At 43.3% G+C, this 27,899-nt stretch overlaps 3 non-coding genes across 3 annotated transcripts; all 3 read left to right on the forward strand.

Moving 5' to 3' along the window:
• The first annotated feature begins 1,285 nt into the window (after positions 1 to 1,285).
• On the forward strand, positions 1,286 to 1,357 carry Trnah-gug. Its single transcript has one exon. It is a non-coding gene; the product is annotated as a tRNA-His (tRNA).
• Positions 1,358 to 15,208: 13,851 nt separating this feature from the next.
• On the forward strand, positions 15,209 to 15,280 carry Trnah-gug. The gene has a single exon. It is a non-coding gene; the product is annotated as a tRNA-His (tRNA).
• Positions 15,281 to 22,001: 6,721 nt separating this feature from the next.
• On the forward strand, positions 22,002 to 22,073 carry Trnah-gug. The gene has a single exon. It is a non-coding gene; the product is annotated as a tRNA-His (tRNA).
• Positions 22,074 to 27,899: the final 5,826 nt, after the last annotated feature.

Here is a 27,899-nt window from a genome sequence, read left to right on the forward strand (position 1 = left end):
CGATCAAGGTTAAATCTGCTGTTAAGAAATTGTTCCATCTTCAAGGATTAATATCAGTCTGTCGCTAATTTATCCATGTATACACATGCCTCACATTAATATTCCTCTCATTTACTATTACTACAGGAATATAAGGTTTTGTGGGGTTCCTTTTGTTCTGTTTTCTGAAAATGTGGAACTGAATTACACGTGGTCCCTATGGGGACATTAGTACCAGTATTACTAAGTTTTGGTGTTTGTCTAATGAATAATAATCAAAGGCCACTTCATATTCTCTTTAATTATTTTACGTCCCGGAGCCACTTACGAATTTATCAGGTTTTCATATTCAAACTGCACGTGATTAAATGTTCTTTATCTGATTTCGTAGCTGATGCGACCATAACTCACAGAATACGTTCTACCTTCAGTAGAATCTTTATTCAGATAAGCTGACATGGGCAGGTGATACAGTGCGATGCGTGACTAAATAAACTAGTGGCACAGGGTTTCACAAAGTGGACATTTGGGTATGCTCATGTTTTCTGCGTAACATTTATTTATTATTCCTTTGCGTACCTATAACAGTGATCATGGGGGTAGTACTGAGCAGCTGAGAACTAGACAAGTGCCAATGCTCAGGTTGTGGAGAGTGCTGATTGTGATAAAATCTTCTTACGAGTAAGTTTTGCACTCTACAACAAGGGGTCTACAGCTCCATTGCACTCATTTTCTCTTTAAGAGAGGGCGAACTTCAATTTTAGGCTGTGTTAGCGAGTTCGAACCTGTTCGTTGTAATTTTTCGTTATTTAAAAGCTTGTTCAGGTCTCCTCGTATTTCTCTTGGCGCTACGAATGTTTTCCTTACTTCTGAATATCTCACCAGGAGCAGTCAGGTGGCGTTATTTCTCATTCATGAGTGAGAATTTTGTATACGAATGGGGACATTTTCAGGGCATTAACGCTGAAGTCATACAAATTAGGTAAGAGATTATATTTAGACAGGATTAGGAGTCTTTCAATGTAAGGGGGCGGACTGAATCGGAACTACGTAACAGTTGACGTACTAATTTTCCTCTCTCTTTATGTTTTTTAAAGCGCGTTTTGGAAACAACCCACTTAGGGAAAATGGAAAGGCAACGCTGCCAGCCGCATCCTGTGACGCTCTGCCTGTCCACCAGTGCTGGTCCGGAGAAAGCGCCGCGGCTCACCAGAGAACTGCTCGTGACGTCACAGCCACGGCCAATGGTCCTGCTGCGTCTGCAGAAAGACGGCTTGTACCCTACTTGAGAGCTTCGGTGTTGTCTGCCGTGATAGTCTAGTGGTTAGGACATTGCGTTGTGGCCGCAAGAACCCAGGTTCGAATCCTGGTCACGGCATTGGGGTGATATTTTTATCAACATTTCTAGACAACTAACAATTTCTCTCACTATGTATCGACAACCCCCGCTTACGTTCCAGTGTATTTTTATCGGCATCCGTGACTTCCCTGTTATTTTCTGTTGAATAACGGGTAAAAAGTTGGAAGGCCTTCCAAAAATTACTGTGAAGCTCGCCACCAGTCTCGGCAACTACAGCAATCTACATTGCAATCCAGACATCTAAAATTACTCTATGGATTGAGTTCCCGATCGATTAGGCCTAATTTCTCAGTTTAAAATTTATCCCTGTCACCAAAGAAAAGATACCCTACTCACGTTCTAGCTTCAGTGGCAGACAACGAGTTTGTCAACGAATAGAAAATGATATAAAATATATATAATAACGAAATGTCACTTTATGGAGGGCCAAATACAATACCACATACTGTCTATATTGAGACAGATACGATACCTACTTTCAACTGTTCTTGTTCTAAAAATGATCCCTCTGGTTTGGCGTACTATCATCTGAAGTACCTTCTGCTCATAACCAGATTATATTCAAATCAGGGTAATCCGTCTGAAATGTTAGTGTTATCATCAAGGTACTGAAATATCACCAGTCTGACTTCGACTGCCGCACTGTGGGGATGTACTGCGTTTACGTCACTACTACTGCTGCTGCTGTCCGAGCGCGGTTGCTGGTGAGTTCAACACCGTAGCGCGTTCACAATTACTAACATCGACTAACTGTAGAAACTGATAACTGCGGAATCTCTCTAAGGAAAGATAGCTTGAAGTTTACGTTTGATAATGCCTTCGCAGGACCTAATTCATTAGAAGTGGAGAGATTCATTGAGGAGAGAGTAAAGTGAACAGGTGATGAAATCATTGGAGTGCACCAATCGATTTGTAGCAGTGCTGTTTTCCTCAGGTTAAAGAATGCTAAGAGATGTGATCTAATTGTTGTATTTTGTGGATGTAATGTTAGGTTTAAACATTATGATGGCAATATTGGCAACGGTAAAATAACGCATGCTGGTTTTGGTGTTGGAACAATAAGAGATTTTGAACTTCCACTGGAAATAATTGCCGAGCACATTAATAGTGTATTAAGGCCTCACGGAACTATTATAAGAAACGTCGCCGAAAGTTGGTCCACCGATCATAAATTTCAGATTGTCAGTAATCTGCACCGTATCAAAATCGATATGGTCAATACCGTCTTATGTCAATATCTTCAGGTATAAAGTTCTTGAGATATATATGAGGGGCAACAAAGAACGTGCGCTTGCTGTATTCTACTGGACGTGTTCTCGCTCAACATACGCAAAGACGCGTGACGCAGTTACCGACTGGTGAGGCAGCAGTTCTAAACACTAAGCCGCAGCTGCCGCTGGCATAGTGACAGTAGGCTATAGATAATTTCATGGGATTTTCTCTAGTGTTTGAATGTCATGATTGCCTTCGTACTGTTTGAAATTATGAAGTGCGTTTTCAGCAGAGATGCTGTGTCGCCTGGATGCTTGCTTGGACCACTCTGCTTTGCAAGGTGCACCGGAGGTGCTGCGCATGTTAATGACGCGATGAAGAGACACAGTAGTCGGCAGTGGTTTATATATCATGAGTAGTAGTAAGACGTAGGCTGAGTGACTACTGGCCATTAAAATTGCTACACCACGAAGAAGACGTGCCACAGATGCGAAATTTAACCGACAGGAAGAAGATGCTCTGATATGCAAATGATTAGCTTTCCAGAGCATTCAGACAAGGTTGGCGCCAGTGTAAGGAGGAGAAATGCGTACCATCACGTTTCCGACTTTGATAAAGGTCGGATTGTAGCCTATCGCGATTGCGGTTTATCGTATCGCGACATTGCTGCTCGCGTTGGTCGAGATCCAATGACTGTTAGCAAAATATGGAATCGGTGGGTTCAGGACGGTAATACGGAACGCCGTGCTGGATCCCAACGGCCTCGTATCACTAGCAGTCGAGACGACAGGCATCTTATCCGCATGGCTGTAACGGATCGTGCAGCCACGTCTCAATCCCCGAGTCAACAGATGGGGACGTTCGCAAGACAACAACCATCTACACGAACAGTTCGACGACGTTTGCAGCAGCATGGACTATCAGCTCGGAGACCATGGCTGCGGTTACCCTTGATGTTGCATCACAGACACGAGCGCCTGCGATGGTGTACTCAACGACGAACCTGGGTGAACGAATGGCAAAACGTCTTTTTTTCGGATGAATCCAGGTTCTGTTTACAGCATCATGATGGTCGCATCCGTGTTTGGCGACATCGCGGTGAACGCACATTGGAAGCGTGTATTCGTCATCGCCATACTGCCGTATCACCCGGCGTGATGGTATGCGGTACCATTGGTTACACGTCTCGGTCACCTCTTGTTCGCATTGACGGTACTTTGAACAGTGGACGTTACATTTTAGATGTGTGACGACCCGTGGCTCTACCCTTCGTTCGATCCCTGCGAAACCCTACATTTCAGCAGGATAATGCACGACCGCATGTTGCAGGTCCTGTACGGGCCTTTCTGGATACAGAAAATGTTCGACTGCTGCCCTGGCCAGCACATTCTCCAGATCTCTCACCAACAGAAAACGTGTGGTCAATGGTGGCCGAGCAACTGGCTCGTCACAATATGCCAGTCACTACTCTTAATGAACTGTGGTATCGTGTTGAAGCTGCATGGGCAGCTGTATCTGTACACGCCATCCAAGCTCTGTTTGACTCGATGCCCAGGCGTATCAAGGATGTTTTTACGGCCAGAGGTGGTTGTTGTGGGTACTGATTTCTCAGTATCAATGCACCCAACTTGGGTGAAAATGTAATCACATGTCAGTTCTAGTATAATATATTTGTCCAATGAATACCCGTTTATAATCTGCATTTCTTCTTGGTGTAGCAGTTTTAATGGCCAGTAGTGTGTATTCTGAGGAAGTAGATTATGTTGATGCACTGATTAATTATTTGTGATGAGGAAAGAGACTAAAGCATTTTTTGAAGAATCTTTTAATATATTTATTTAGATGATGAAAGGCGAAGGATTTAATTTGAGGTAATTTATTTCAGATATTGTACTTTATTGAGGTACCTTGTAGTTAATCGTTATTGGTTGTGACATTTGTATGAGTATATTGAAAGATACACCCATCCGTAATTCCCAATTTGAATTTGTGGCTAAGAGTAACTGTTGAATATTTAATTTCATTTTTACGAGCCGCATTTTTGAAAAGATCTAATTTGATGTTGAAGACTGCTTAGTTTGTCCTCTCAAGAACTGTAATTTTTAGTGTATTAATGTTTATGAAGCAAAGACATATCTTTTCAATACAGAACTTATCTAGTCAGGAAATTAATTATATTTGGTGATATAAATTATCCCTAGTCATTGTCGGCATCCTAAGTCCACGCCAAAGTATGAGTTATAATCTTCACCTTTTTTCAAAAGCCAACGCCCTGCAGCAGACACATCTCAGTAGTTAGTTGTAGCTCAGAAAACGTGGCGCACTTTCAAAAAGTAATGTCACGATGTTTCCATTATGCAACAGGAAAGAAAAAATTAAATAATAAAAAAGGAAACATTGAATTTTTCCAGGGTCAACACATCAGTCCAAAAGTTTAGTGATTCACAATGTTGAATTCAGACAGTTTTCTTGCCATTACGAATGTTTAAACAGACAGGGAACCTCGACGATCACCAGTGGTGTACGGCCAGTGTAGGAGATCGCTCCCCACACCATGATACCGGGTGTTGGCCCTGTGTGCCTCGGTCGTACGCAGTCCTGATTGTGGCGCTCACCTGCACGGCGCCAAACACGCATACGACCATCATTGGCACCAAGGCAGAAGCGACTCTCATCGCTGAAGACGACACGTCTCCATTCGTCCCTCCATTCACGCCTGTCGCGACACCACTGGAGGCGGGCTGCACGATGTTGGGGCGTGAGCGGAAGACGGCCTAACGGTGTGCGGGACCGTAGCCCAGCTTCATGGAGACGGTTGCGAATGGTCCTCGCCGATACCCCAGGAGCAACAGTGTCCCTAATTTGCTGGGAAGTGGCGGTGCGGTCCCCTACGGCACTGCGTAGGATCCTACGGTCTTGGCGTGCATCCGTGCGTCGCTGCGGTCCGGTCCCACGTCGACGGGCACGTGCACCTTCCGCCGACCACTGGCGACAACATCGATGTACTGTGGAGACCTCACGCCCCACGTGTTGAGCAATTCGGCGGTACGTCCACCCGGCCTCCCGCATGCCCACTATACGCCCTCTAACATCAACACAACAATGCTCACTGTTCGCTGATTCAGTGGATACCGAATGAATGTTCTGATACTGTATTTCCCGATTTCTGTAACAATGTTGTAACCAGATAAATTCATTACCCCATATTTTGCTGCCATAAACTGAGTAAAGGATAGTAGCATTCACTGGTGATCTCGTCCTCTGCCTAATTACAAGACTGTATCACGTATGGAGAAAGGAATCGACAGTGCAACATCAAAATCCTGTTAAACGATTTGTTCTGATACATCGGTCATTCAACTTATGTTGGCCGACGAACGATCATGTTGTACTCATTAAGCATAGTGGATTGCAAACACATCTGGTGAATTAATACAAATAAAACTATTTTTTCGCTAACCACAAGTAAACAAATGCTTTAAGGTGAGACACTTCACGCAAAATTTTTCAATAATTTTAAATTACCTAAAAATTACATTTATTTTGTTTTACTGAGATGGTGGCAGAAAGAATTGTGGCTGGAATAGGTAACTCAAATATTATTACCACCACTTTTACATCCAAACAGATCTAATCTGCAAGTGACAGTCTCTTTCGTGTTCAAAATAACATAAATGGAAATATTGCTTGTCCCCGGTAACCTTACTTCCCCTGGGAAGGTGGGGAGAGAGATAGACACCTACAGCAGTTACTTATAAGTTGTCATTGGGGAATGTCGTGTGACTTCCCATTTGTGTAGTTTTCTGTGACTGTCTGCCAAAATAAAATAGGCAACTCTGAAACAATATGGCCGACGCTTTGTTATTGTGTGAACTGTGATGTCTGTGAAGAGTGTGAACGACGTTCACCAACAAGCCATACACCTTGAACTAATGTTTTTATTTATTTACTAATAATTGGAACATAGCACAAGTGAACTCAGGGACCAATCTCCTAGAAGGAGCTGTAGCCATTTTAAATACATCGGTGTAATCTATTACCTGTCTTTGTGCCGTCATTTTAATTTATAAGGGCTCAGAGTTTAATAGAGTTTAGACATGCAGTGATAGGAAACGCCACAACCTATATAAGTAACACAACGGCTACCGCAGTGAAAAAAATGCTGTAACAAAAAGAAGACAACATGTAAGAGTTTGTGCGCCAGAAAATATTTTTACACATCCTGGACCTATAAAGTATGCTGCAACTACTGGAAACAGTATATCTAACTTTGTCAAAAATTTTAGCTACGTTACCATACAGTACATCACGCTCTAACACTCGAATGTACTCTTAACAGGACTAGAGGTAGCCTGATTGGATCGCTAGACAGAATTCCGTTTTCATTAAGCGTAGTGGGAATTCGGTGCTGTCTCTGCTATCCGCTTTTCCGCAAGTTTTAAGTAAAGTCAGCGTCTGCCTGTTGTTTGACTCTGAGGTTTCAAGTTCCCCCGCGTACTCCAGTGCTTAAAACATTCGGAAACGCCAGTCTGCCCATTTTCTCCCGCCGGATGACACACTATCGGGTTTTCAGCATCCTCCGCTAAGCTCAACGTAGATGAGGAAACTTCATATGGCTGGAATTCTTGCATTTTATTTTGTAACTTAACTGTGATTAGTTTCGAGACAATCTGTACAAGTCAGTTCTTTAATAGTATTCCGGTAACTCGACTGACAGCAAACACCTGGAACAGCGGTACGATACTCTTCCCACATACTGAAAGAGATTAAGGCCGTCAGCGATTTTAATACTCAAAAACAATGAGAAAAGAGAATATAATATTAGTGGATTTTTTAAAACCTAATGTTAGGAAATAGTATTTGTTGTGTATCAACGTCACTGCGCTGCAAATTCGTACACGCGCAAACCATCAGCACGATGTTTGTATACGTAAAATCAAAATGTAGTACAAAGATTGGTCAGTATTGAAACTTCTGGTACAGTATTGCTAGGCAGAGAATTAGCAAACAGTCAGTGGTGTTCCAATTTAGTGAATTACGTTAATTATTTATAACTGTCTGTTATAATTTCTTTCAGAAACACCAATGCTTATTAAAATTAACAGTTCCTAACGCCCCTTCCCGGCTTCGCACGGGCAGTACTAAGTATCTGCGACTGGACGACTTGTTTACAACATGCAGTGACATGCAAAAAACTTCGTCAATCAGCTTGTCTAATACTGAAAACCATACCAAGATCCTTACACTAGTTACCGAGATTAGACTTCACATACAAGCAGAGAAACATGGCGTCGGAGTTTACATTATGTATAGATTCTGACAAACTTCGCGGTTCTCTAGAGTTGTGGCAGCTTCTCACTTTACTGCTTTTCTCGCCAGATGCCCCCACCTCTGTACTGACTAGTTATAACTGCCATCATAACTCGAAACGCCAGTCAAAAACGGAACAGATAAAAAAGAATATATGAAACATTTATGATTAATTATTGATAATGAATTATATACACAAACTTTCCATGAGAATTAATCTATTTATTAGTGGAAATCATATCTAAAACCCCAAGAGTACTTCCTGAGATTAGCACGAACATGCAGGCAAAAACCATGTTTGGGACTTTAATTTATAGTATCAACAGAAGGAAGTGCTTTACTTCCTGTTTTACACTATTTTGTTGAAGATATTGAGAGGGATGTGTGAAGGAATGAGGAAGTTTATGGATTTAATACGAGAAACATTTCTAGACATTAATCGAGTCACCACCATCTTGTCAGTGAGAATTTTTTCTCCTCAATTAAATCCGCTGTATGTGATTTCTGCTAGTGACTATCTCTATTTAAGATATTGTTTGTTTGTTAATGGGTTTCCAGTGTTTGTCATGTGTGTTGTTCCTATTGCTGATTTTACGAATTTATATTTTGTGTCTGTAGTATCTTGAGCAAGTTTTACACGTAATTTGTGTGATCCAGACTCTAATAATTTACCTTTTTATTGTCTAAGTTGTGAACTAATTTCCATTGTGGAGCGTGTGGACTTCAGCAGTCTGTTTCGGTCTGAATAATAGACACCACAAATATAATTGAGGCGTTGACGGCCAACGACCCGTCCAGTGCAGATGCATACCAACCTCGAACTCTTAAGGGAAACGGCGAAATGCCGCGATTAATGAGGGTAATGAGGAAGGGTATTACATTAGGACTGTTCATTTTTTTACAGAAATTTGGGGTTTCATATATCGATATTTAAAAATGGTCATTTACGTCTCCCTCTATCGGTAAGTATTGATATATCGATGGAGAAAATAACGGTGACCGATTATACACTCCTGGAAATTGAAATAAGAACACCGTGAATTCATTGTCCCAGGAAGGGGAAACTTTATTGACACATTCCTGGGGTCAGATACATCACATGATCACACTGACAGAACCACAGGCACATAGACACAGGCAACAGAGCATGCACAATGTCGGCACTAGTACAGTGTATATCCACCTTTCGCAGCAATGCAGGCTGCTATTCTCCCATGGAGACGATCGTAGAGATGCTGGATGTAGTCCTGTGGAACGGCTTGCCATGCCATTTCCACCTGGCGCCTCAGTTGGACCAGCGTTCGTGCTGGACGTGCAGACCGCGTGAGACGACGCTTCATTCAGTCCCAAACATGCTCAATGGGGGACAGATTCGGAGATCTTGCTGGCCAGGGTAGTTGACTTACACCTTCTAGAGCACGTTGGGTGGCACGGGATACATGCGGACGTGCATTGTCCTGTTGGAACAGCAAGTTCCCTTGCCGGTCTAGGAATGGTAGAACGATGGGTTCGATGACGGTTTGGATGTACCGTGCACTATTCAGTGTCCCCTCGACGATCACCAGTGGTGTACGGCCAGTGTAGGAGATCGCTCCCCACACCATGATGCCGGGTGTTGGCCCTGTGTGCCTCGGTCGTATGCAGTCCTGATTGTGGCGCTCACCTGCACGGCGCCAAACACGCATACGACCATCATTGGCACGTCTCCATTCGTCCCTCCATTCACGCCTGTCGCGACACCACTGGAGGCGGGCTGCACGATGTTGGGGCGTGAGCGGAAGACGGCCTAACGGTGTGCGGGACCGTAGCCCAGCTTCATGGAGACGGTTGCGAATGGTCCTCGCCGATACCCCAGGAGCAACAGTGTCCTTAATTTGCTGGGAAGTGGCGGTGCGGTCCCCTACGGCACTGCGTAGGATCCTACGGTCTTGGCGTGCATCCGTGCGTCGCTGCGGTCCGGTCCCACGTCGACGGGCACGTGCACCTTCCGCCGACCACTGGCGACAACATCGATGTACTGTGGAGACCTCACGCCCCACGTGTTGAGCAATTCGGCGGTACGTCCACCCGGCCTCCCGCATGCCCACTATACGCCCTCGCTCAAAGTCCGTCAACTGCACATACGGTTCACGTCCACGCTGTCGCGCCATGCTACCAGTGTTAAAGACTGCGATGGAGCTCCGTATGCCACGGCAAACTGGCTGACACTGACGGCGGCGGTGCACAAATGCTGCGCAGCTAGCGCCATTCGACGGCCAACACCGCGGTTCCTGGTGTGTCCGCTGTGCCGTGCGTGTGATCATTGCTTGTACAGCCCTCTCGCAGTGTCCGGAGCAAGTATGGTGGGTCTGACACACCGGTGTCAATGTGTTCTTTTTTCCATTTCCAGGAGTGTATATTGCCGGTTATAGAGTTCTATATTTAAGCACTGGTTTATTATTAGATATTCTGTTCATCAACAAGCTAGCAGTCTGCCTATCACTGACAGAAAGTAAAACGATGCACTTTTACGCTTGGCGGTAACCATTATCCTAACAATGGTAACTGCAGGTAAGTGGCACAATAATAGGTGTCTGATGGGTCCGTTGCTGGCCCGGGTGGCCAAGCGGTTAAAGGCGCTACAGTCTGGAACCGCGTGACCGCTACGCTCGCAGGTTCGAATCCTGCCGCGGGCATGGATGTGTGTGATGTCCTTAGGTTAGTTAGGTTTAAGTAGTTCTAAGTTCTAGGGGACTGATGACCACAGCTGTTAAGTCCCATAGTGCTCAGAGCCATTTTTAGAATAAAAATACCGGCACTTGATATTGTAATTTTGATATCGATATATCGCCGGATTAGATATGCTGACTGATATCGACATGTCGAAATAATATTTGCAGCTGTACTCTCTAGTGTGAGGTATAAATTGAGAATTTGGTCTAACGGCAGGTGTACTAGGGTAATGTGTGCCGTTGCGGTGACCACTGTGTGCGGATGGCGGTCAGCACAACTGTCTAGTAAGCAGGAGACATGGGTTTGGATCCCAGTCTGGCACAAATTTTTAACTTCTTCCACTGATGTCTTTAAGTCAACACTGTGTTGATAAAACCATATTAGGTATTAGCCTGAGTCATTATGAAACACTAAAAACAACTAAAATGCCGACGTTTTGAGCGTCTTTACAGCGAAACTCTTCAGGGCGGCTAACTGCTGGATTTTGGTGACGGTTTATATTGTCTTATCTCGTCTGTCAGGTAGCTGCCGATGTCATATTCTGGGATGGCATTGTACAATTTGAAGCATATTCTTGAATGCGTCGAACCGCTGTTCAAATTCTCCAGTGGCATCCCAGACTGAGACGTCGGTAGCTACTTGACAACAGAAGTAAGACAGTTTCGTAGTCTAGGGGTAATCAAAACGTTTTAGATCCCGGCTACGAACCTCGCCACTGGTAAAACTGTGACTAAAAATCATCTGCTATGGCGGGGGAAGAATTCCGGAGTAAGAAGTCACCATCGTACTGCCACCGGCCTTGTCAAAGGGGTCGGGGGTCGGACAGAGGTTCAGGGCACGCTCTTGTCCGTGGGGTGGAAAACTGCCTCTAAAAGGCGGAAGAACCAGCATTGATCAGCGGCATGAAGATGCACAAGATAATTGAAACCACTGCATTAAATACACACATCGTGTATCCACAAGACATGTGGCCTGTGAAAAAGTGTCATGATGATTTCTCCATTGGCAAAAGATTACGGACTTGTCACTCATTCGGATCCCATGGGACTGCCAAGGGGGAGATGACCATGAGATAAAGATATAATAACCCATGAGATAAACGAAAGAATAACGTTCCACGAGTCGGGGCGTGGAATGTCAGAATGCGGCAGGGAAGATTGAAAATCTCAAATGGGAAATACTGAGGCCAAGGCTAGATACAGTCGGGGTGAGTGAAGTGAAATGGAAAGAAGGCGAGTATTTCTGGTCACAGAAAGTGGAATAACGGAATAGGATTAGTCATGAATAGAAATGTAGGACAAAGACTGAGTTACTGTGAGTTCAGCGATGGGATAGTTCTTATCAGAACCAACACAGACAATAGTAGTTCAGGTATACACGCCGACGTCGTAGGTCGAAGACGAAGAGACAGAAAAAGTATATGAACGGGTAATTCAGTGCGTAAAGGGAGATGAAAATCTAATTGTAACGGGGGATTAGAATGCAGCTGTAGGGAAGGAGCGGAAGAAAGGGTTGAGGAAGAATATTGGCTTGGTACTAGGAGTGAGAGAGGAGATACAGTAAATGAGTTCTGGAATAAATTTCTGCTAGTAATAGCTGATACTCTGTTCAAGAATCACAAAAGGAAGAAATATACTTTGAAAAGGTCGGGAGATACGGGAAGGTCTCATTTAGCTTACATCACGGTCAGCCAGAGATATCGAAATCAGGTACTGGACTGGAACTCGTACCAAGGAGCATATACAGAATCAGATCGCAATTTAATAGTGATGAAGAGTAGGCAGAAGAGTAAGAGATTAGTCAGGAAACATTAGTGCAGACCGAGCGAGGTGGTGCAATGGTTAGCGCAGTGGACTCGCATCCGGGAGGACGGTGGTTCAATCCCGCGTCCGGCCATCCTGATTTCGGTTTTCCTTGATTTCCCTAAATCACTTCAGGCAAATGCTGAGATGGTTCCTTTGACAGGGAACGACCGACTTCCTTCCCCGTCCTTCCGAGGCCAATGGTCTAGCTGTTTGGTTTCTTCCCCCAAATCAACCCAACCTAATCAGTGCGCAAAGAAGTGGGATACAGAAGTACTAAAGAATCAGAGGATACGCTTGAAATCCTCTGAGGATGTAGAGACTGAGATAAGGAGTAGCTCAGTAGGCAGTTCAGTTTAGGAGAAAAGGACATCTCCAGAAAGAGCAATCAAGGAAGTTGGAAAGAAACCTTAGGTACAAAGAAGGAAACTGCAAAGAAACCATGGATAGCAGAAGAAATACTTCAGTTGATCGATAAGACGAGGAAGTAAAAAAATGTACAGGGAAATTCACGGACACAGAAACACAAGTCACTCCGCTGAGAAAAAAGTAGAAAGTGTAGGGAAACAAAGACGAAATGGCTACATGAAAAATGTGAAGAAATCGACAAGGGAATTGCTGTCGGGAAGACTATCTAGGCATATAGCAAAGTGAAAACAACGTTAAGTGATACTGAAAGCAAGTTCTGTAACATTAAGAATGCAATGGAAATCCCACTGTTAGATGCAGAGGAGAGAGCGGATAGGCGGATGACGGACAGAGAAAGGAGGACATAAGAAACAGAGTACCACTGTCAAAAGGGCATTCCTGGCCAAGAGATGTATAGTAATATGAAAAATGGGTCTAAATTTGTGGAAGAAATGTCAGATGTACGTTTGGGGTGCAGCATTGTATGGTAGTGAGACACGACTGTGGGAAAACCTGAAAAGAAGACAATCGAAGCATTTGAAATGTTGTGCTACAGAAAAATATTGAAAATTAGTTGGACTGATAAAGTAAGGAATGAGGTTTTCCAGAGAATCGACGAGAAAAGGAATGTTTGGAAAACACTGATAAAAAGAAGAGACAAGATGAAATGAAATCTCTTAAGACATTAAGAAATAACTCCCACGGTACTAGTGGGAGCTGTAGAGAAAGATTGATTGGAATACATCCAGCATATCATTCGGAACGTAGATGAAGCGGTTGGCACAGGAGAGGAATTCGTGGCGGGCTGCATCAAACCAGTCAAAAGACTGATGACAAACCCCCTCCCCCCACCCAAAGAAAAAAAGAAGAAAAGAAAGAAAGAGAGAAGGAGATGGAGGAGAAGAAGAAGAATCTAGCTATTAGTCGCCTTCACGAGGACTGCTATATGGACAGTGAGAAAATTGGAACAGAAGAGAATCGAAGCACATGAAATGTTATGCTACAGGCGAATGATGTAAATTAGGTGGACTGATAAGGAATGAGGGGGTTCTGCACAGAATCGGAGAGCAAAGAAATATGTGGAAAACGCTGACAAGGAGAGGATGATTGAATATTTAAAACATAAGGTTCATATGGACGCGCATGTTACTTTCATGGTTCTGTTAGTTAAGGTAAGATGGCTTTGTCTTGCGTTCTACTGCAAAGGCCATTTATGAGCCGCAGCGCATGATTTTCGGCTTTGTACGTGTGCTTTCCTTGTGACCAAGGTTAAATCTGCTGTTGCCGCCGAGAAATTTTGTTTCATGTCCAAGGATCAGTATAATTTTGTCATTAATTCTTCGTTGTAGATAGGTCATGGCTCACGTTACTATTCCACTTACTTACTATTACTACTGGAATATGAAATTATGTGGGGTTCCTTTTGTTCTGTTTTTTGAAGGTACTGTATGTGGTAATGTATTACACGTGGAAGCTAGGGGGACATACGTAACCGTGTTGCTAAGTTTGTGTGTGGGCCTAATGCATAATTATCAAAGGCTACTTGATATTCTCTTTCATTATTTTTCATCCCTAAGCCACTTACAAATTTATCGCGTTTTCATAATCTGCATTCGTAGTTGATGGGAGCACAGTTCACTGAATACATTCGGCCTTTCGTGGAATCGTTATTCAGCTAAGCTAACATCGGCAGATGTTCATTCATTTCTTATTTCTTTGCGTGCCTATTACAGCAAGTATGTGATAGGTCCGAGCTGCAGAGATCGTCTAGTTGCGTGCTGATCCTCAGTACGTGCAGAGTGCCCACAGTGATTAAATCTCCTTACGAATAGGTGTTGTACTGTTCGGCATGGAGTGTACATTTGCGTTCCACGCATTTTCTCTGTAAGAGAGAAGACACTGTATTTGCAGGCTGTGTTAGCAAGATTAAACCTATCGATCGCAATTTTGCACTACTTAAAGCATGATTCTCGTGGCACTACAGATATTTACCCACTTCCGAATATCTCACTACCAGAAGTCAGATTGCGTTATTTCCCAGTCACGAATGAAAATTCTGTATACGAAGAGGGATGTTTTCAGGGAATTAACACTGAGGTCATACCAGTTACGTACGTGATTAAATTTAGACAGGAGTAGGAGGCTTTCAATGTAAGAGGGCAAATTGAAGTGACACTAGGTAACGTTGACCATACTAGTCTTCCTGTCGTTTTATTTTATTTTTAACTTGAATTTTGGAAATTTGCCACTCAGCTAAAATAGAAAGGGCCGCTGTCAGCCGCATTCTGTGACGCTCTCGCTGTCTCCTGCGAGTCCTGGCCTAGCCCACTAGAGAACTGCTCGTGACGTCACAGCCACGGTCAATGGCCCTGCAGCGTCGGCATAAAAACGGCTTGTACCCTACTTGAAAGCTTCGGTGTTGCCTGCCGTGATAGTCTAGTGGTTAGGACATTGCGTTGTGGCCGCAAGAACCCAGGTTCGAATCCTGGTCACGGCAATGGGGTGATATTTTTATTCAAATTTCTAAGCAACTACCAATTCCACTCACTGCTTATCGACAACAACAATATACTGCAGTCGGTTATCTTTCAGTGAATTTTTCCGTCGTCAGTGGCTTCCCTTTACTCTTAGAGAAATAACGGGTAAAAAATTGGGACGCCTCACAAAAATCACAAGGAAGTCCGCCGCCAGTCTCGGCAGCTACAGCAGTCTCCTACACTGAAATTAAAACACCTAAAATTACTCTTTGGATTGAGTTCGCAGTCGACTAATTACTGATTTTACAGCTTTTTCCTGTCAGCACAGAAACGGTACCCTATCCACGCTCTAGTTGCAGAGGCAAACAACGAGTCTGTCAAAGTTTCAGAAGTGATGCAAAGGGTGTGTAATGAAGAAATGTCTTACTTCTATGGAGAGCCAATCGAAAGACTATTTTGTCATTAATTTAGCTGTTCATGACCCTACTTTCTATCTTGAAGCAGACACGATACAACATTTCATCTTTCTGTTCACTCAGTGGTGGTCATGTTTAATAGATTACGTTAATTATATATAACAGTTTTTATAATTTGTCAGCAACACCAAACATTATTTAAATTAACAATTATGAACGGCCCTCCCTGGTTTCGCACGGGTAGTACTAACTATCTATGACTGGACGACTTGTTTGCAATATGCGGTGACACACACGAAGCGTTCTCGTCAGTCTCTCTGTCTGTTAGTGAAAGCCACACTACAATCCTTGCAGTAGTTCCTGAGAGTTTACAATATTTGTAGATTCTGACAAGCTGCGTTGTTCTCTATAGCTTGCCGGTGGGGCCGTGCGGTTCTAGGCGCTTCAGTCTGGAAACGCGTGACCGCTACGGTCGCAGGTTCGAATCCTGCCTCGGGCATGGATGTGTGTGATGTCCTTAGGTTAGTTAGGTTTAATTAGTTCTAAGTTCTAGGCGACTGATGAGCTCAGAAGTTAAGTCGCATAGTGCTCAGAGCCATTTGAACCTTTTTTTGTTCTCTGTAGTTGCGGCGGATGTTTACTTTCTTTACCCGCCAAATGCCGCCACCTCTGCAGTTGACTAGCTGGTAGCTCCCATCATTGCCACACGATGTCAGATAAAAATGTGTATATTACACACTCATCAGTAATTATTGATTATAAATATATATGAGCACTACGTCAGTAGTGTGTGGTATAAGTTCAGAATTTTGGTCTAACGAGTCTGCGCCGGTTTGCTCACCGCGGTACCCGGCACGCATAGTGGTCAGCGCAACTACCTAGTAAACAAGAGACTTGGGTTCGCATCCCGGTCTGGCACAAATTTTCAGATTGTTCCATGGATATAAATCAGTGCCTACTTGCAGCTAAAGTGTTCGATTGTATTTTGAATAATCATTTTAGGTATTAGTGAGAGTCATTATGCAACACCAAAAACAACTAAAACTCCGACGCGTTGAGCGTCTTTACAGAAAAAAATGGCTCTGAGCACTATGGGAGGGAGTTAACATCGATGGTCATCAGTCCCCTAGAACTTAGAACTACTTAAACCTAACTAACATAAGGACATCACACAACACCCAGTCATCACGAGGCAGAGAAAATACCTGACCCCGCCGGGAATCGAACCCGGGAACCCGGGCGCGGGAAGCGAGAACGCTACCGCACGACCACGAGCTGCGGTCGTCTTTACAGCGATCCTCTTCAGTGCGACTGACTTGTGGATTTTGCTGATGGTCATATACTCTCTCACTTCGGTTATCAAGTCGCTACAGGGGTCATATTCTGGGATGCCGTTGTACAGTTCGAAGCAGAGACTGGACTGGGATGCTTCAAGCTGGTATTCCTCGAATCAAACTAAGAATTCTACAAGGGGATACCAGACTGGGACATCGGTAGCCACCTGACAACCGAAATAAGACAGTGTACAGCGGACACTTGGTTTAGGGGTAACACCTTCGATTAGTAATCAAAAAGTGTTCGACACCGGATTCGGGCCTTTCCACTGCTTAAATTGTAAACACAAAACACCAGCAATTGCGGCCAAAGACTTCCGGTGAGAAGTAATCCTCATTCTGCCAATGGCGTTCTCAAAGAAGGCGGAAGAGCGGAAAGAGGATCCGGGTATTCTCTTGTCCTTTGGATGGGAAACTGCTCCTAAAAGACGGACGAGTCAATATTAATCCACGGCATGAGGATGCAGAAGGCAATGGAAGCCACAGCATTAAACACACATACGTGTATCCACAGAATATGTGGCTTGTAATTGGAAAAGTGTCATGATGGTCTCCACATTGGCAAAAGATTGCGGAAGTTCTACTGAATGAGGAAATACATTTGAAATTCACTGAGACTATAGATACCGCGATCAGGAATGACTCAGTAGGCAGTTCAGTTGAAGATGAGTGGACAACTCTAAACAGGGCAATCAGAGAAGTTGGAAAGACACAGCGAATATAAAGTAGATAACTACGAATAAACCATGGATAACAGTAGAAATACTTCAGTTAATAGATGGAAGAAGAAAGTGCAAAATCGTTCAGGGAAATTCAGGAATACAGAAATACAAGTCACTTAGGAAATAAATAGAAAGCGCAGGGAAACTAAGGCGAAATAGCTACATGAAAAATGTCAATCAGTCGAAAAAAATGATTTTCGGAATGACTGTCATAGCATATAGCAAAATGAAAATAATCTTAGGTGAACCTAAAGGCAAGGGCTGTTACATTAAGAACCAATGGAAATTCGGTTGTTAAATGGAGAGGTGAGGATGGTGGAAAGAGTGCACCGAAGGACTCTGTAGGGTGGAGGGCTTGTCTGGGGGGCGTGATGAACAAAGAAACAGAAGACTGCATATAAGAGACAGGGGATGCACTATTACAACCGGAATTCAAAAGAATTTTGTAAGACCTAAAATCAAATAAGAGAGAAGAGATGGATAACATTTCACCGAAATTTATAAAATCCTTGGGGAAAGTGGCAACAAAACGATTATTCACGTAGGTGTGGGATGTATGAGAGTGGCTATATACCATCAGACTTTGGGGAAAGGGTGTCAACGGCACTAGAAAGTCAGTTCCGAATTTGTGGTTCATAATCAAAGCAAGACTAAAGAAAAATCGAGACACTTTGATAGAATTTGTCGGCCTGGACGAAGTGTTCGACAATGAGAAGCGGTGCAAGATGTTAGAAATTCTGAGAAAAATAGAGGTAAGCTACTGGGAAAACGGGTAATATACAATATGTACAAGAACTGTGAGGGAACAGTAAGAGCGGGCCGGCCGCTGTGGCCGAGCGGTTATAGGCGCTTTAGTCCGGAACCGCGCTGCTATTGCGGTCGGAGGTTCGAATCCTGCCTGCGGCATGGATGTGTATGATGTTCTTTGGTTAATTAGATTTAAGTAGTTCTAAGTCTAGGGGACTGATGACATCAGATGTTAAGGCCCATAGTGTTTAGAGCCATTTGAACCAGTGAGCGCGGAAAACAAAGAACAAAGTGCTCGGATTAAAAAGGGTGTAGGAAAGGGATGTAGTCTTTAACCACACTGTTCAGTCTATACATCAAAGGATATCAGTGTTAAGATTCACTAAAGGCGTTGTCATCCTCAGTGAAAGTGAGAAATGGAATGAACAGTCTAATGATCACAGAATATGGATTTAGGGTTTACTGAGGAAAGACGAAAGTAATGAGAAGCATCAGAAACGGAAAAGCGAGAAACTTAACATCGGAGCTGGTGGTCACGAAGTAGATGTAAATGTCGTGTGACTAGTCCCTCCCGTCGGATAGACCGTTCGCCGGGTGCAAGTCTTTCAATTTGTCGCCACTTGGGCGACTTGTGCGTCGATGGGGATGAAATGATGATGATTAGGGCAACACAACACCCAGTCCCTGGGCGGAGAAAATCTCCGACCCAGCCGGGAATCTAACCCGGGCCCTTAGGATTGACATTCTGTCGCGCTGACCACTCAGCTACCAGGGGCGGACACGAAGCAGATGGCTACGGAATTCTGCTGCCTAGGCATCAAAATAACCCATGATGGACGGAGCTTGTAGGACATAAAAAGCAGACTAGCACTTTCAAAAAGAACATTGCTAGTATCACACATGTCTTAATCTGAGGAAAAATTCCCGACAACGTGCGTTTGGAGCACAGCCTTATTTGACCGCAAGACGTGGACAGTGGGAAAATTGGAACAGAAGACAGTCGATGCATTTGAGATGGGGTGCTACAGAAGAATGTTAAAAATTATGTGGACTACTAAGGTAAGGAATGAGGAAGGTCTCCAGAGAATCGGCGAGGAAAGTTATGTTCGGGAAACACTGACAAGAAGGGGGGCGGGATGATAGGAAATCTGTTAAGACATATGGGAATGACTTGCATGGTACCAGAGGGAGCTGTAGGGGGCAAAAACTGTAGAGGAGGACAGATGTTGGAAATACATCCAGCAAATAACTGAAGACGTAGGTTTCATGTGCTACTATGAGATGAAGATGTTAGCACAGGAGAGGAATCCGTGGCGGGCAGCATCAAACCATTCAGAACACTGACGACTAGCCCCGCTTCCACACACCCTCCCCCCTTACACCCCCCTTCCCGGAAAAATTAAAGAAAACGAGAGGCAGCAGGAGAGGAATCTGGCAGTTAGTTACCTCCATGATGAACGCTTCAAAGACGGTTGGAATCTCGGTATTTCATTTTTTTTTTTTTTTTTTTTTGTTTTGGTTCATAATGAAGCGGACTAACACACAAAATGATTTTATACAAATTTCTGTTGTAGTTCATTGTTTATGGCGAAAGCTACTTCCACTTCATGTACCACATGATCATTTATAATGTATACGTGGCCTTTGTAGAAAGTGGTCCAAAAATGCTGTTTGGTTTTTAAGATGCAGAGCCGTATTCTTTTCTAAAAGGCAGGCTAATGCCGAAATTAATAACATAAAATTTTGCGTGGAAGTAAAATTATACTTTAAAAAAAGAAGAGTACATATTGATGAAGAGAGCTACACAATTCGTCACTGTTATGGGCCGTGAGCGGCTTTAAGCTGGACCTGAAACAGATTGGTTTCCGACGAGTTTTTTTGTTGCTCACATTATGGTATACGATTTGTAAGCTACCAAAATGGTTGCAAGCTCTCGGTTTCAAAAAGACTTTCATATATTTTATCTTTAAGTGAGTTACAGGTTGCTGGTGAGGTGCAAAGTCTATGCAGTGTTTTCTTCCGCTGCGCAAGTGACATTTTCTGATACATAGTGAAAACGTATTTCTGCGCTGTACTTTCTATGTTGTACCCTGCTGATAAACCCGTAATACGGTGCTTAACGTTTTAGGTTGTCTATGTGAATGAAGCTGAAGCATGTACTGTTCTTCTTCCTGTAAGTGCTGGGGCTAATCGCGTACTTCTCATCATGTGGACGATCCCTGCAACTATCATAGTTCTGTTGGTTAAGATGAGATGTCTTTGTCTTGCATTTTACTTCAAAGGCCATTTCTGAGCTTCTGCACATGATTTTCCGCTGTCTACATGTGCTTCCCTTGAGACCAAGGTTAAATCTGCTGTTCCACTCGAGAGCCATTGTTCGACGTTCAAGGCTCAATATCGGTATGTCAACTAAGTACATAGGTCATGCCTCTCGTTACTATTCCACTTATTTACTATTCTTACAGGAATATGAGATTTTGTGGTGTGCCTTTTGTTCTGGTTTTTAAAGACACGTGGTACTCTATTACAGGTGGTCCCTAGGGAGGTGTATGTGTTCGCTTAGTGAATAATAATCAAAGGCTGCTTCATATTCGCCGTAATTAGTTTCCATCCCGAAGCCACTTATAAGTTTATCACGTTTTAGTAGTCAAATTGCATGTGATCTCTCTTTATTTATCGGAATTCGTAGTTGATGCGAGAGCAACTCCCTCAATACGTGTGCCCTAGTGGAATCGTTATTCAGATAAGCTGGCATCAGCAAACGATACGTTTACTGAGTATTTCTTTTCGCGCATTTTACAGCAAGTACGCTGTAGGTCTGAGCTACTGAGAACGATATGCGTGCCCATTGCGATTAAAACTTGTTACGAATAGGTGTTGTACTAAACAGTGTTGTACTAAACAGTGTTGTACTGTTTACACCTCCACTGCATGCATTTCCTCTGTAAGAGATGATGCACTATATTTTCAGGCTGTATTAGCATGTTCGGACCTCTTGGTCGTAATTTGGCATTACTTAAAATCTTGTTCTGGTTCCCCTTATATTCCTCGTGGCGCTCTGAATGTTTTCCCCACTTCGGAACATGTATCTAACAGAGGACAGATTGGGTTATTTCTGACTCCTGAGTAAAAATTTCTTACATGAAGGAATATATTCAAAGGGCATTAACACTGAGCTCATACCAGTTACATACGTTATTAAATTTAGACAGGAGTAGGGGGCTTTCAATGTAAGAGGGCGGATTGAAGGAGCACGAAGTAGCGTTTGCTTTACTAGCCTTCCTTTCACTTTATTTCATTTTTCTAAAGTGAATTTTGGAAATTTGGCACTCAGGGAAAATAGAAAGACAACACCGTCACCCGTATTCTGTGACGCTCTCGCTCTTTCCTACGAGTGCTGGTCCGGAGAAAGCGCCGCGGCTCACCAGAGAACTTGCTCGTGACGTCGTAGCCACGGCCATTGGTTCTGCGGAGTCTGCAGAAAAACGGCTTATACCCAACTCGAGTACTTTGCTGCTGCCAGCCGTGATAGTCTAGTGGTTAGGACATTGCGTTGTGGCCGCAAGAACCCAGGTTCGAATCCTGGTCACGGCATTGGGGTAATATTTTTATCTAAATTTCTAAGTAACAAACAATCCCTCTCACTGGTTATCGACAGCAGAAATATACTTCGCCCGGTTATCTTTCAGTGAATGTTTACCGTCATCAGTGGCTTCCCTTTACTTTCTGTCGAATAACGGCTAAAAGGTTGGAACGCTTTTTTAAAATCACTGTGAAGCTTATCACCACTCTTGGCAACTACAGCAATCTACTGCATTGCAATTCAAGCACTTAAACTCTTGTTGTCATTATTTTAGCTATTCGTGTCCGTACTTTCTATCTTGAGACAGAAGCGATACCATGTTTCACTTCTTTCTGTTTTAAAACCGATCCCTCTGCTGTGGCTTGGGAACATCTGTAGTACCCTCTGCCCATAATGAGGTTCTATTAAAATAAGGAGACCCCGTCTGAGATCTTCCTGTCAGTACCATGGTACTGAAATGCCTCCAGTTTGGGGCTTTGACGACCGAGCTGTGCGGGTGTGCTGCGTTTACGTCTTCGCTGCTGCTGACCGATTGCTGTAGCTGGGGTGTTCAACGCCGTAGCACGTTCACAACTACTAACATCGACTAACTGTAGAAACTGGTAATGGCAGAATCTCTCTAAGGAAGTATACCTTGAAGTTTACGTTTGATAATGCCTTCGCAGGACCTAATTCATTTGAAGTGGAGAGATTCGTGTAGGAGTCGGCCAAGTTAACAAGTGATGACATCATTGGAGTGCACTAATCGGTTTGCGGAAGTAGTATTTTCCTCAAGTTCAAGAACGCTGTGAAATGTAATCGAATTGTTGAACTTTGTGGATGCACTTTAAGGTTTAAACATTCGAGTTGCACTACTAAAAAGAAAAAAAATACTAAACTACTTCCGAACAGGCCATGAAGGTCCAACGGCACCGACCGGCCGCCGTGTCATCCTCAGCCCATAGGCATCACTGGATGCGGATATGGAGGGGCATGTGGTCAGCACACCGCTCTCCCGGCCGTATGTCAGTTTCCGAGACCGGAGCCGCTACTTCTCAATCAAGCAGCTCCTCAGTTTGCCTCACAAGGGCTGAGTGCACCCCGCTTGCCAACAGCGCCGGGTAGACCGGATGGTTACCCATCCAAGTGCTAGCCCAGCCCGACAGCACTTACACTCGGTGATCTGACGGGAACCGGTGTTACCACTGCGGCATGCTAATGACACTACTGGTCAGGCTAAAGTAACCCATGCTGCATTTGGTATTACAACAATTAGTTTTTAACTCCCACTGGAAATAATTCCCGAGAAAATTGATACTGTGTTGAGACCTAATGGAACTATTATAAGCATCGTTGCCGGGAGGTAGTGCGCTGCTTATAAATTTCAGTTTCTCTGTGGTGTGCAGCAGATTAAAATCGATGTGTTCAGAATCGTCTTATACCAATGTCTTCGGGTATAAAGCTCTTAATATATGAGGGGGAACCGCGAACGAGAGCTGGCTGTATTCGACTGGACATATTCTCGCTCAACGTTTGCAAAGACGAGTGACGCAACTACCGACCGGTGACGCAGCAGTTCCAAACACTATGTAGCAGCTACCGCTGACACACGTTGCGGCAGTTCGCAGACCATCGGCCACGGCTTCGGAGGTGGACACTTGGCAGCGAAAGCAAACAGCGGTCATTCCGATGGATACAAACAATCCAGAAGACAGGTAAGAGAACACGATATCCAAGCAACCAGCAGAAAAGGAACATAGCAACGTTGCGTATGTTGAGCGCAACAGCTCACTCAGGCGCCCGCCCTGCCTGTGACCGGTATTGAGCACAGTCTGCCCATGACACCGAAACAGTAGAGACAAATGAAAACCATTAGACAAACATCCGGCGAAAAATAAAAAATGCATGTCTGCCCATCAGGGACCGGACAAAATTGTACCTACCTTGAGACAGGGTCAAGCAGTTGAAATATATATATATATATATATATATATATATATATATATATATATATATATATATATATATATATAAATGAACGACACATGACAAACGACAGCAACTTTACGTGTTCATCTCAGTCAAAGTTAAGTAATATTTTAATTTGTACATGTTCATACACCAGTAAAAGAGTTTTAACTTATACGTTGTACCGTAGTACTTCACCTTTTCCTGCTCCTATTCGCTTCCTACATTCGGCCTACCCTTCAGTTTACAGGAGCAGACCCACGTGCCGCCTTCCAGGCGGGATACAAAACATTCAACGGAAGAACCGTCGGGCCCTGGCATTGAAAAATTAGGCGCCTCCGTATATGCAAAACTGACTCCGAAAAGTAAAACAGAGACCGATAAACTCCCAACAGAAGCAGCAGAGAAGAAAAAGGAGAAACGGAAAGACATTCATTCACCGGACTGGACTGATGATAAAGAAGAAGACCAATACGATGATGACGGAGACCATTGGTGAAATGACACAAGCGGCTTACCAGAGAAGAACCTAATACAAAACGGAATTCCGTAGCACGAGAAACAGGAGCTCATGACGACTCAGATTTCTATTAAATGGAAATATGCGAACATCAGAAAGAAAATGTCCGCTGCTCGTGGTCTCGTGGTAGCGTTCTCGCTTCCCGAGCACGGAGCCCCGGGTTCGATTGCCGACGGGTCAGGGATTTTCCCTGCCTCGAGATGACTAGGTGTTGTTGTTGTCGTCTTCATCATCGTCATTCGTCCCAAATTACGGTCGGAGGAAGGCAATGGCAAACCACCTCCACTAGGACCTTCCCTAGTACGGCGATGCGGGTCTCCCGCATCGTTCCCCTACGCTCTGTCACGGAGTATGGGACTTCATCATCATCATCATCTAGAAAGAAATATAGAGAGGAAGGTGAGAGATATACAGTTAGATATACAATGAGATATACAATGAGACAAAGATCAACCTAATATGATAGAATTACAAGTATACAGGATTGCAACACCGAATATCAACAAGATACTGCTCACTCCCAAGTTGAAGAACCACCTGGATCTTATTCAGCGTTGTCAGAAACAGTCTGTAAAGCTTGTAAGGGTGTTTCAGGGTGGATTGCACTGAGAAATAATTATTAAAAAAAATTCGATGAGTAGCGCTGTTTCCGACTTCATTAGCACTGAAGTTAGCCAGCACGCAGTTGCGCGCAAATTCAAGCAGCCCGACAGAGGCAGTGCCACCAAGCGTGTCCTTCCTTTGGTTTTTTGAAACCGAACAGGAGAGCGATAAAAACATTGGACATGGGACGGTAGTAAGGATCAAACCTGAGTCAAAGGCTGAGCAGTTCTTGCGCCATCATCTACGCTATGGCAACAACTGACTTTAATTGTATCTGGCGGGACACTTGAAATTGCTCTTGAAGAGCCTGGTGGGCTAACTTCAATACTAATTTACTCGAAGACGGTGCAACGTATCAAACTATTTTCTCAACAATTACATCTCAGGACAGCCTACACTGCAACACCTTCACAAGCTTTTAAGACTTTCTCACCGTCCTGCTTATGCAGAAGATACTTCAGTTGTAATGTTGTAAAAAGTGACATATCGGGCTGGAGCACTAACAGGCTACAATACAATAATTAACACCGGTTCCATTAAAGAAGGCAGAACTGTGATATTACCTAAATAAAGTATCACAGTCCGTAATACTGAATATCTTCTTAACAGCAGAGGCGTAGCGTTCCCGGTAAATAAAAACAGAACAATCAACTTTTATCGGCCTTCAAACACAGGGAGAGACAGCAGCGAGTAGAATTCTTCAAAGAATTGATAATACCACTGTTTGCACTGTTTGCAACGCGCCATGCTCACATATCTGCCGGTGATTTTTAAGTGCGCCATTAATCCAAGAGACCATACGCTAATAAATCAATGGAGCTTGAAAACGTTAGGGTTTGTCGACATGTGGGAGGATCTGCACGGTTATTAGCTATTATGCTGCCACTTAAACTGTCTACAAGTAGTAGTGTACATTACCATATATAGGGGAGGTATCACATATTGTAGCAAAAACCTGAGGACTTCAAGTATAGGATTTCCTATTATCTTAAGAACACCGCAGCCCACTTTATTTTCGGAAGCATAGATAAGACTCAGACATTGCCAACAGTGGGGTACACAAAATTACCTGTTCTGATTGTGACACGTTTTACATTGATCAGTTTGGCAAAGACATAGCAGCGAGGCTGGCTGAACATGAACGCACAGGCCAAAAACTTTGTCCACTGGAAGCCTTGGTAATTAACTTCATACAGCTTTCAGTCCAGATCTAATCTTAAACGACCAGACATAACTTAATACTTCATCTCTTCTAAACTTCACATAATCCTCTGTTTTTCATTACTTCCCTCATATTCGCCCATTGTCCCATATTCATCGAGTTCTTCTATTTTATTGAAATTGCCTATGTAATCCATATAGTTTGTAATTACAATCGTTAAGTCTTTCTTTTAATTGTTACTTGTGTTATCTTCCATCTTTAATACCTCTTGCCAAGTGCTGTTTTTGTTTTGCTTGGTTCATTTATTTAATACATACTATTACATAGGGACAGTTTTTGAGTATAACGTTAATGTTATTCCTGTAAGCTCCCTTTATATTTGTATACTGTTCAATTTTTTACTTTTTATATGCAGTACCACCACACTGCCAAAGATGTCATTTACTATATATTCCCTCACATTCCTCCAGTTTCCTGCATTTATTCGTTTCTGTTTATCTTATTAATATTGCTTAACATATTAAAATATTCTGTAGTTGCAGCCTTCCCAGGTACTAATTTTATTTTATTTATTAGCTTTGTCTATTAATATAAACTGTAATGTAGCCATGCTTTCTCAGTTTTGTCTCAGTTTTTTCCTGTTTACTCCATTTATCCTTATTTATTGTTCAAATTTTTTTCTTTTTACATTGCATTACCGTCGCACTGTCATTTACCGTGCGTTTGGGCTTCCATCTAGATAAGTAACTTCTTTTCCAATGTATTTTACAACACTGAAATTTTTTGTCGACGACAGTCTGTAAATGACTGATGATGGCCTTGTAAGCCGAAAACCGGTTTCCACAATAAATTAATACTGTAGAACAATAGTAAACTAGTGCTTTTCATTTGTTATTCTGCAAGCCGTTTAGACGGGATATATGCAACAGCTGATGTGAAGCAACATGTCCTACGGTCGGAAATTTGGGCAACCATATTTTCTGATCATGCTGTGACATTTGTGCTACTAATATGGAAACACAAGGAAACTATAAAGGAAAGGGGCAGTGGAAACTTCATGTGGATCATTTATTAGATCCTGGATGCCGCACAGCGCTTAACACTTACGTGGGATGAGTGTGTTGAATGGTTACCAAAGTACAGTTCATCGATGCGTTGGTGGATAAAGTGTGCCAAACCTGCTTAACTTGGACCCTGAAAACTACTCTCGCTAGAAAAATGCCTGGCAGAATAACAGAGTGGAATATCATTTTCAGTGACTAAGAAAGTTGTACAAAAGAGATTCAATAATATTTGAAAATTATGTACAGAAGAATAGACGCTGAGATATTGACATGGACGACGAACAGTCTAGATAAAAAGAGAATGGAAGAAGCTACCGAAATGCCGTGCGACAGAAGAACGCTAAAAGTTAGATGGGTTGATCACGTAACTAATGAGGAACTACTGAATAGAACTGGAGAGAGAAGAAATTTATGACACAGCCTTGCCAAACGAAGGGATCTGTTGATAGGACACATTCTGTGACATCAAGGGATCACCAGTATCACCAGTTTAGTATTTGAGAGAACTGGTGGAGGGGGGGGGGGAGGGAGTTAAAATCGT

This window comes from Schistocerca americana, chromosome 2 (assembly GCF_021461395.2).
Source record: "Schistocerca americana isolate TAMUIC-IGC-003095 chromosome 2, iqSchAmer2.1, whole genome shotgun sequence".
NCBI classification, from domain to species: Eukaryota; Metazoa; Arthropoda; class Insecta; order Orthoptera; family Acrididae; genus Schistocerca; species Schistocerca americana.